This window comes from Palaemon carinicauda, chromosome 1 (assembly GCF_036898095.1).
Source record: "Palaemon carinicauda isolate YSFRI2023 chromosome 1, ASM3689809v2, whole genome shotgun sequence".
NCBI classification, from domain to species: Eukaryota; Metazoa; Arthropoda; class Malacostraca; order Decapoda; family Palaemonidae; genus Palaemon; species Palaemon carinicauda.
The window spans coordinates 172707131-172717271 of NC_090725.1; the positions used below are offsets into that span (position 1 = coordinate 172707131).

At 47.0% G+C, this 10141-nt stretch overlaps 1 pseudogene; it reads right to left on the reverse strand.

Annotated features, from left to right (window-relative positions):
• Positions 1-9456: 9456 nt before the first annotated feature.
• LOC137659214 (5S ribosomal RNA) lies at positions 9457-9575 on the reverse strand (annotated as a pseudogene).
• Between the last annotated feature and the right edge of the window lie 566 nt (positions 9576-10141).

The window sequence follows — 10141 nt, forward strand, 5'->3', positions numbered from 1 at the left end:
TCCCCAGCCTAAGAAGAAGTCTAAGAGACCTAGACTACCCTCTCGGACTGCCAAACAACAACATCTCACAGTCACCATGACCGCGGTGCCCCAAGTGGTGCCTCAACCGCAAACCACTTACCAGATGGTACCTCAACAGCTGGTTGCCCAGTCACCAGCATTCAACCCAGCGTTTGAGAGGCAGACCACTACCTTTCGTCCCAAAAGTAGAGGCTCCAGACGGGAGGCAAACAACAATTTCAGTATTGTTGGACCTTTGATCCTTGGGCCCAAAGCCTAATAAAAAACGGACTTGGATGGAACTGGAGCAAGACCCCACCATCATTTCCTCAATTCTTCCAACACTCCACCCCCTCACTGGAAGAATATACTCTAGAACTATTGAGCAAATGGGTAATAAGGAGGGCAAAGTCTATCAAATTCCAGGGAAGGCTGTTTTGTGTTTCCAAGAAGGACTCAGACAAACACAGAGTCATTCTGGACTTGTCGCCACTCAACAAGTTCATCGACAACAACAAGTTCCGGATGTTAACCCTTCAACACATAAGGACCCTGTTACCAAAAGGGGCGTACACAGTCTCGATAGACCTGGTAGATGCTTATTGGCATGTTCCAGTCAACTGCCCCCTCTCCTCCTACCTAAGATTCAGGCTACAGAAGAAGTAGTACGTCTTCAGAGCCATACCCTTCGGACTAAACATAGCCCCAAGGATTTTCACGAAACTTGCAGACGCAGTCGTTCAACAACTACGCCTAGAAGGCGTTCAGGTAGCAGCGTACCTGGATGACTGGCTGGTGTGGGCAGCATCCAGGATGGCTTGTCTGCGAGCATCCAAGAAAGTGATCCAGTTCCTGGAACATCTGGAATTCAAGATCAACATCAAGAAGTCTCGACTTTCTCCAGCTCAAGAGTTTCAATGGCTGGGAATCCATTGGAACTTGAAGTCACACCGTTTCTCCATTCCTCCAAGGAAGAGGAGAGATATTGCAGGGTCTGTCAAGAGACTACTGAAATCCGACAGGATCTCAAGACGCCAACAGGAAAGAGTACTGGGCTCTCTCCAGTTTGCAGCAGTGACAGACCCAGTGCTAAAAGCACAACTGAAAGATGCGTCAGGAGTCTGGAGAAGATACGCATCAGACGCTCAAAGAGATCAAAGAAGACCGATATCGACCTTACTGCGATAACTTCTCAAGCCATGGTCGAAGGCCATGAACCTAAAGAAGACTGTGCCCTTGCAACCACCTTTACCATCGGTGACCATCCACACTGATGCCTCGACGGAAGGATGGGGAAGTCATTCCCATCAACGGAAAGTCCAAGGGACCTGATCTTCTCTGTTCAAGACCTTTCACATCAACATTTTGGAGGCCATGGCAGTCCTTTTGACGTTGAATAAACTCTCCCCTCGCAGATCAGCCCACATCAGGCTGATCCTGGACAGCGAAGTGATAATGAGATGTCTGAATCGTCAAGGCTCGAGATCGCCCCAAATCAACCAAGTGATGTTGGTCATCTTCCGTCTGGCGGAAAAGAAGAGATGGCATTTATCAGCAGTTCACCTTCAAGGGTTCAGAATGGTCCCTGGACGCAGACTCATTCTCCTTCATCTTACATCAAGTCCCAGAACTGCAGATTGACCTCTTCGCGACGAGCGACAATAAGAAACTACCTCGATATGTAGCCCCACACGAGGACCCTCTAGCGGAGGCGACGGACGCCATGTCCCTCGACTGGAACAGATGGAACCGGATTTACCTGTTCCCTCCGACCAATCTCCTAATGAAGGTCTTTAACAGGCTGAGATCCTTTCAGCAAATGGCAACTCTAGTGGCTCCCAAGTGGCCAAAGAGACACTGGTTCCCTCTGGTAATGGAACTGAAGCTGAGGTTGGTCCCTCTACCAGACCCAGCACTATCTCAACAGGTACAGATGGGGACTGTCTTCGCTTCATCACAGAGAACCCAAAACCTTCATCTCATGATTTTCTCTCCTTAGTGGTTAGGAAAAGATTTGGGATCTCGAAAGGCAGTATAGACTTCTTAGAAGAATACAAGTCCAAGTCAACTAGAAGACAATATGAATTGTCCTGGAAGAAGTGCATTGCTTTCGTCAAAGCAAAAGGACCGAAAGAAATCACAATGGATTTTTGTCTGTCCTCCTTTATCCACCTTCATAGACAAGGTCTGGCAGCCAACACAATAACTACGTGTAGGTCAGCTCTGACTAGACCTCTGCTATACGCCTGTCAAGTGGACCTGTCAAACAAAATCTTTAATAAGTTCCCTAAAGCATGTGCAATACTCAGGCCTGCAGCTCCCCCGAAGCACATTTCATGGTCCTTGGACAAGGTCCTACACTATGCTTCAACAGTGAACAATGAAGATTGCTCTCTTAAGGATCTGACTCAAAAAGTTATTTTCCTGTTTGCTATAGCCTCGGGGACTAGAGTTAGTGAAATAGTGGCCCTATCCAGAGATGAGGGCCATATTAAGTTCACAGAAGTGGGAAAACTGAATCTTTTTCCTCATCCAACCTTCTCGCTCAGAACGAGCTACCCAATAAGAGATGGGGTCCCTGGAGAATCTGCCCTCTGAAGGAAGATGTCTCTGTGTCCAGTAGAATGTCTAAAGGTCTATCTTCGAAGAACTTCAGACTTCAGGGGAGGACAGCTCTTTAAAGGAGAAACATGACAAATTCGTAGATAATATGACAAATTAGAAGATAATTTGTATTTTTCCTAACCATACAAACCTTAGCTATTTACATTGGGTTTACCTTTTAGCGCAGCTGAAATGGCGAGCCATTAGAATTTAACGAGGGTGTATTACCCCCGCGCTAGTTAGCGGGGGTTAGGGGAGTGGTAGCTAGCTACCCCTCCCCCCCTCACACACAGATGAATGCTCACTTTCACTTGGGGGACAGGGCTGGCGGGCAAATATGTGTAAATAGCTAAGGTTTGTATGGTTAGGAAAAATACAAATTATCTTCGAATTTGTCATATGTTCCGTAACCGAAATACAAACCACGCTATTTACATTGGGTGACTTACCCCTTAGGTAGGGTGGAAAGTCCCCAGCCATACTGGCTTTGGCTTTACCCGGGAACTCAGAATCCGAGTGAGTCGCACTCGAGAAAAGGAGTCCCTGCACCTCACAAGTTCCTTGCTCCGCAAGGAACCATGTGGCCTACATAAGCTTGTGTGTGAAGGAAGAAGTGTAACCCGTCCTAGGCAGTTGACCTGGAGTTCCAGAAGGAACTCTGGGTTAGGACGTTCCCAATACCACCTCGTCAGGGTATGGGGGACGCGACAGTACTGACTCAATACTCGGAACACAAGGAAGCATGGTTTACCTGCAGAGGTTCGAGGTCAGCTATGCAGAGACCAGGATGCTGCTTCCCCGTAGAGGGGATGATGAAGAAAGAAATAAGGGCCAGACATACTTCTTTCGTTCATGCAGACTAAAACCTGATAACAATGCCCTCAACCTTCTGCTACCTGTCCAAAAAGGAGCCTGATGTTAGACCAGCTGTTGTGTAGCCACCACAGAGCGATAAAAAACGTATCGAGACTCCTGTGGGTCTTGCCCTGCAGGAAGCGTGCTGCGAAGGTCATTACAGTGAACCCTCGCTACTTCGCGGTTCGACAATCGCGGATTCACCACTTCGCGGGGTTTTCCCATAACCCATATATATATACATATCGCGGATTTTCCGGAAAATTCGAAAATACCGCGAAATCTGAAGATAACCAAATACGATATTTTGTTACCTGTAATTCCATTAATACTGTAATTAGTAATATCTGCTCTTACTGATTGTTCATTGCATTACATATGATATATAATTCAGCACAGAAAGAAATAAAACACGAAAAGAGAATGTGATCATACGATAATTCAGTACGTAGTAAAATTAAATCGAACATGAAACGCAAATCAGATGCAGTCATACCATATTAGAATGGTGTGTACTGTAATGGATGTGCTTCTTTTCCATGAATCTTTTGTATGTATACGTACGTAGTACAGTACTGCATCCAATAATATTCTTTGTTGCAAAAATCACATTTCGAATACTGTAAGCGTACGAGAGAGAGAGAGAGAGAGAGAGAGAGAGAGAGAGAGAGAGAGGCGTAAAATAGCGTACGTAAATTTTTATTATTATTGTTATTATTATTATTATTGTTGTTGTTGTTAATAAAATTATTATTGTTATTATTATTAATCATTATTATTATTATTATTACTGTACAGTATTATTATCATTATTTATTATTATTACGGTACTGTATTGTACTTAATCTACGTACGTTCAGTATGCGCGGGGGCATCTTCCATGAGTAACCAACGCGCCATAGTACTAAGACGGGTTGTGATTGGTTCAAGCGCTGATAGATGACGAATCAAAACTCAAGTTTTGTTATCTAGCCTGTGATTGGTGTTTTGCCCGCATCTTCTACCCGCAGCATCAAAGTTCTCGCGGGGCTGCATCGTTCACTTTCTCTTTCCGCGTATTGCTGAGTAGACGTTCTTAAGTTTGTGAAGTTTAATCTGTGCTGTGTGCGACTGTTTTAAGTTGAACTTTTTGTTGAACTTTCTGTTACAATGCCTCCCAAGCGTTCTGCTTCTAGTAAGGCTGGTAGTGAGCCTAAACGCCACCGAAGAATGATGACGATAGCTGAGAAGGTTACGCTTCTCGACATGTTAAAAGATGGTAGAAGTTACGCGGCCGCCGGCCGCCATTTTGGCATCAACGAGTCCACCGTTCGCTACATCAAGAAGGACGAGGCGAACATTAGAAAGACTGCTGCAATCACCTTTAGCAGATCAGCGAAGCGAGTCGTTACAACGCGTAATAAAACGATCGTACGCATGGAAGGTGCTTTAGCTGTGTGGATTGCCGACTGCCGGAAGAAGAACATAGCGTTGGATACGAACACCATCCAAACAAAGGCTTTGAGCTTATATGAGAATTTTGCTGCAAAGGAACCTAAAGAGGACGACGGCAACCATGCTGAAGATGATGATGATGCAGATGATCCTCAACCAGGGACATCCACTGATTCCCAGCCTCAGAAACGTTTTTCCGCAAGCAAAGGATGGTTCGCGAAGTTTCAGAAACGCTTCGCCCTGAAAAGCGTTTCCCTGCATGGGGAGTCTGCTTCCGCTGACACTGCCGCTGCTGAAACTTACGTGAACCAGACTTTCAAGAACATTATCGCTGAAGGTGGATACAAGCCGGAACAAGTCTTTAATATGGATGAAACCGGCTTGTTTTGGAAGAGAATGCCGTCGCGAACTTTCCTGTTCAAAGAGGAAGCCAAAGCCTCTGGCTTTAAGGCATTCAAGGATCGCGTTACCCTCGTGATGTGTGGCAATGCTGCTGGATTTTTGTTAAAGCCGGGGCTTATTTATAAGTCGAAAAATCCTCGCGCTTTGAAAAATAAAAATAAGAATCTCCTTCCCGTGTACTGGATGCATAATCAAAAAGCATGGATTACGAAGATGCTGACCTCCAACTGGTTCCACCAGTGTTTCATCCCGCAAGTCCATGAATATCTCTTAGAGAAGGGCTTGCCATTCAAGATCCTTCTCCTTATGGATAACGCTGGTGGACACGCAACTGACCTGTCGCGTGAGGGCGTTCAGGTTGAGTTCCTGCCACCCAACACCACGTCATTAATTCAACCAATGGACCAGGGGGTTATCAGGGCGTTCAAGGCCCTCTACACGAAGAATACCTTGGCGGACCTCGTTGCGTGTGTGGATGCTGCCCAAGATGACGAGGATGAAGACTTCAACTTGAAGGCGTACTGGCGGCAGTACACCATAGCCACGTGCCTGCAGAATATTCAAAAGGCACTTCAAGAGATGAAACCTGCAACCGTAAATGCGAGCTGGAAGAAGCTGTGGCCCGATATTGTTTACGACGATAAGGGATTTACTCCGTCGGAAATCCAACACTCTGCAATACGGAAATCTGTGCAGTTGGCTGCCATAATTGGGGGTGACGGGTTTGGCGACATGACGACTGAAGACGTCGACGAGTTGTTGGACTGCCATTCCCAGCCCCTAACTGACGCAGACCTCGAAGACCTGACGAAATCGGCAAGTGAGGAAGAGAGTGAGGGTACCCAGGAAGAGACCCAAGAAAATGTCGAAGAAACGGGCTTAACATTAGAACGGCTTGCCAAGTTCTGCAACCATATGAAGGAGGCGAAAGAAATGTTGCAAGAGTGGGACGAGGATATGGTTCGCTCGATGCAATTCTGCAACAAGGTTGATGACATCACGACTCCCTACAGGATGCTCTTGGATCGAAAAAAGAAGCAGCGGCAACAACTTCCGATCACAATGTTTTTTCAGCCTCGCAAAAAAGAGCCAGTTCCTCCTGCTAGTACGCCTTCGGAAGAAATTGAAGAAGTTGAAGAGGTGTCCCAGGAAAAGACACCTCCGTCTGAAGAGACGTAAAATACTATCATTGACTGCACAGTAGAACACATCATTAGCTTCATCATCATCATTTCTACTGTGCAGCAAATTCATCGCCATCGTCATTCAAGTTTTTCTTGAACTTCTTTCGTGGTGAGTACAGTAACAATCTTTATTTTTTACTTTAACCTGTTTTATAGTTTAGTAATGTACGTACTGTATGCATTAAGTTAAAGGGAAGGTTTTAAAAGTCTACATGTTGTAACCTATCATATTTTTTTTGTTTAAAATTTACATTTACGTACGTAAAACAATCTCTCTCTCTCTCTCTCTCTCTCTCTCTCTCTCTCTCTCTCTCTCTCTCTCTCTCTCTCTCTCTCTCTCAAATTGTTTTCCTGCTTTGCTACGTACAAGTACTGTATAATTTATATTTGTAAGGTAACATATTTTGTAAATGCTTTTACTGTAAATACTGTATGTACTGTATCATTATTTATCACTATCATCATGCGCGTTAAATGCCTTGTTTGTTCTGAGCGTGGTTGTTTACTGAGCGTACACGCCGTCGTTTCAGGCGGCGTCATAAAGAAAAAGATTTCATTTGGAAGTCTTAAGAAAAATACGTAAACTAAAACATTGGTAATAAAAAAATCAACATACAGTACTGTATAATCAATATAATCGATGCAAAAACTAACCTATACGTACATATATGTGTACACTAAATGAGTTTGTTTCTTCATTATGATCAGAGATGAACGTAAACAAAAAATTGGTTGCCATTTTTTATCGTGCTTTTTAGGTGTTTAGGAAACACATGATATAAAATCGCCTTTAATATTTGTGCCTGTTTTAGTTTAGGGTGCTGTAGTACATGCATTAAGTGTTCTGTACATTAAAGGGTGGTTTGTTAACAGTACTACGTACAAGGGAAGGTTTTAAAAGTCCGAATATACATGTTAAATAAATAGGTAAATATGCTGTCACTACTTCGCGGATTTTCACCTATCGCGCCCGCGTCTGGAACCTATCTACCGCGATAAACGAGGGTTCACTGTAGACGCTTCCAGACTCCAGCTTGTAGCACCTGCGTCACAGAGTAGTATTACTCGAAGGCGAGGGACGTTGCGATGTATCCAACATCGTGCTGTAGGGCGACGTGACGGGGGAGGGTCTGGAGACAGGTCGAGATGAACGTCCTTGAGTCCGGGCTGAAGAGGTATACTGGTGACTCTCCCCCGTGTCCTCCTTGTGCTCCCAAATCGGCTGCAACTGAGGACAAACTGCAGCTGTTCCCAAAGCTAACCTCTCGATTCCTTTACTGGCAAGAAAGAGAAGGTCTTGGGACATCAGATACAGAATGGAGACTCGAAATCTTGAAGGAATTGGACCGAAGGGCCGGGACCCCCAGATTCTGAGTCTAGCCAACAACTCAGGAGCGAACCTGAATGTTGCCTTCCCCTCTTCCTTAGAAAGGGCGGAGTCGTACGAGACCAAGAAGATTGCTTACACACTGGCCGTGGCCAGAGTGAGCAGGAGACCCAAGGCGGAATACAATCCGAGGCCTGTCGTAAAGGGTCTTGAGAAGATCTCTTAAGGGACTAAAAAGTACGAGCCATGCTCCAAGTTGGAGGTCTTCCTCCGACTAGGGCAGGGACGATCGTAGCTTCGCATGAGCGAGGAAAGATCCAGCGTGCAGGAAAAAGTTATTCCTTTAAGCCTGAAGGTCAGGGAAAGGCTGAGCGACAGGCTTCATTGCCGAGAGCGGAAAGGAGTTTCCTCCCGCCGAAAGGCAATAAGACCGTTATTGCTGAAGAAGAGGCCTCAAGGGAAGAGGTATATCTCCCACGGCACCAACCACCGAAGACTCTTCACTTTGCCTGGAAGACCCCTGCGGATGACTATCGCAGATGACGCGACCTCCGTACCGCGACTGTAGCGGGTTGTCTCTTCTTGAGGAGGAGGCGTAGTGTCTCCAGGCATGAAGCCGAAGCGACGCCCCGGTTCGGGAGAGATGTTGCAGTGTGGTTGTTTGAGTAGTCTGCGCCGTGGGAGAAGCTCTCCCGGGAGTTCCGTCAGGGGAAGCAGAGGGTCCAGAAACCGTTCTGCGCATAGTCCCAGTGGAGCTCTCCCATTGAAAGGTTGACAGACAACCTGGTCTTGTTGAGACCCATTGTCCACAGACAAAAAGGAGGGAAGACGCAGGCGTCGAAGTTGTCCCACCATCACCGGAATGCATCTTGCCAGAGCCTCGGGGTCTGAGACTGGGGGGAAGAACAGCGGAAGCTTGAGGTTCCAAGCTGTCGCGATCAGGTCCCCCAGACCAGGACTTGCTGGTTACTCAAGGCCAAAGACCCCCAGGTACACTCTCTCTACGAGGCTCTGCTTGGATAGTCGGAGAAACATTCCTCTGCCTGGAATGAGAGAGCCGATGGTGGTATTGAAAGTATCTCAACCATCCCGGTATCTCTACTGCAAGATGTGAAGGTGTGAAAATGCGTCCCCTGCTGGTTAGAACACGCCAGAATCATGAAGTCGACGCGCACGGAGCGACTCGGCAGGAGCTGTAGGATCTGTAGAGGGGCCAGACTACGGCCCCTAAGCCTGCCTGAATGATGGAGAGGTATCCTTCAGGTCTTGACCATAGGCCTGGACCGGAACATGCCCCCCCCCCTTTTCTTTGACGAGTCTGAGAACAGCATCAAGAATGTGGGGAAAGGACGAGAATATCCACTACCATCAAGAGGTTCCATAGGTCAACACCCATTGCAGGTCTAATAGTTCCGCTGGTCCCATAGGGGCCAGGAAGTCCGGTTAATCGTTGCCTGAAACCACCGGAACTTGGACCGCCCCACATGGAACTTCTCCTGAGGCGACCGTTCGGACTATAGACGGGTAAATGAGGAAAGGAGAACTAGGAAACGTTCCAAGGTAGGGCTGAAAGCTCTGCTTGACTGAGAACAGGTACTGCGACTCTCCTCAGTCTTGCTACAGTCAACTGAAAGGAAGGCTCGGAGGATGTGGCAACAGAATCTGGCATCCCCAGGTGGTCACCCATCCAAGTACCGACCAGAACCGACGTTGCTTAACCTCGCTGGACGGACGAGAAGCGGGGTTTCCAACGTGGTAAGGCCGTTGACTCAATATCATGGCCAGATACTCCAGATGTTGAGGCAGAAGAAGAGAAGGCTCCAAGCAAAATACCATGAACCCACACTCATGGTAAGCATCCGGAAGCTTGTCCCGGCGCTGAAGAAGGTCGAACCTGAGCCTACCGGAGTTGACCAGCCCTCCAAAAAGCGAAGGAGGCGGAAGCCTGCACCTGAGCAGCCATGAGGAAAGCAGGGAGAGTTCTCTGGGGAAAAAAACCTGCTATGCCACGGCGGGATCGCCACACTGCATCATAAGCAGGAATACTTGCAGTCTAGGCTGAATTCCACGAGCTCCCTGGAAGATGGATGGAATGGAAACTGAAAGTACCCGTCCTTCCGCCTCGTTACCAGTCTGATCGATTCTGCTTTTCTACGCTGGCCGAAGTTTGTTCGACAAACTTGATCAGGGCTGAGAGGTCGACTACGGAACTCCCCTCTCAGATCCTTCCTTACAAGAAAGGATCGACTGAAGAGGCCGGGGGTGAAGCCGTCGATGATCCTATGGAGGACCTTCGCCTAAGGTATGGATCATTCTGCCCAACCGGGCAACTCTT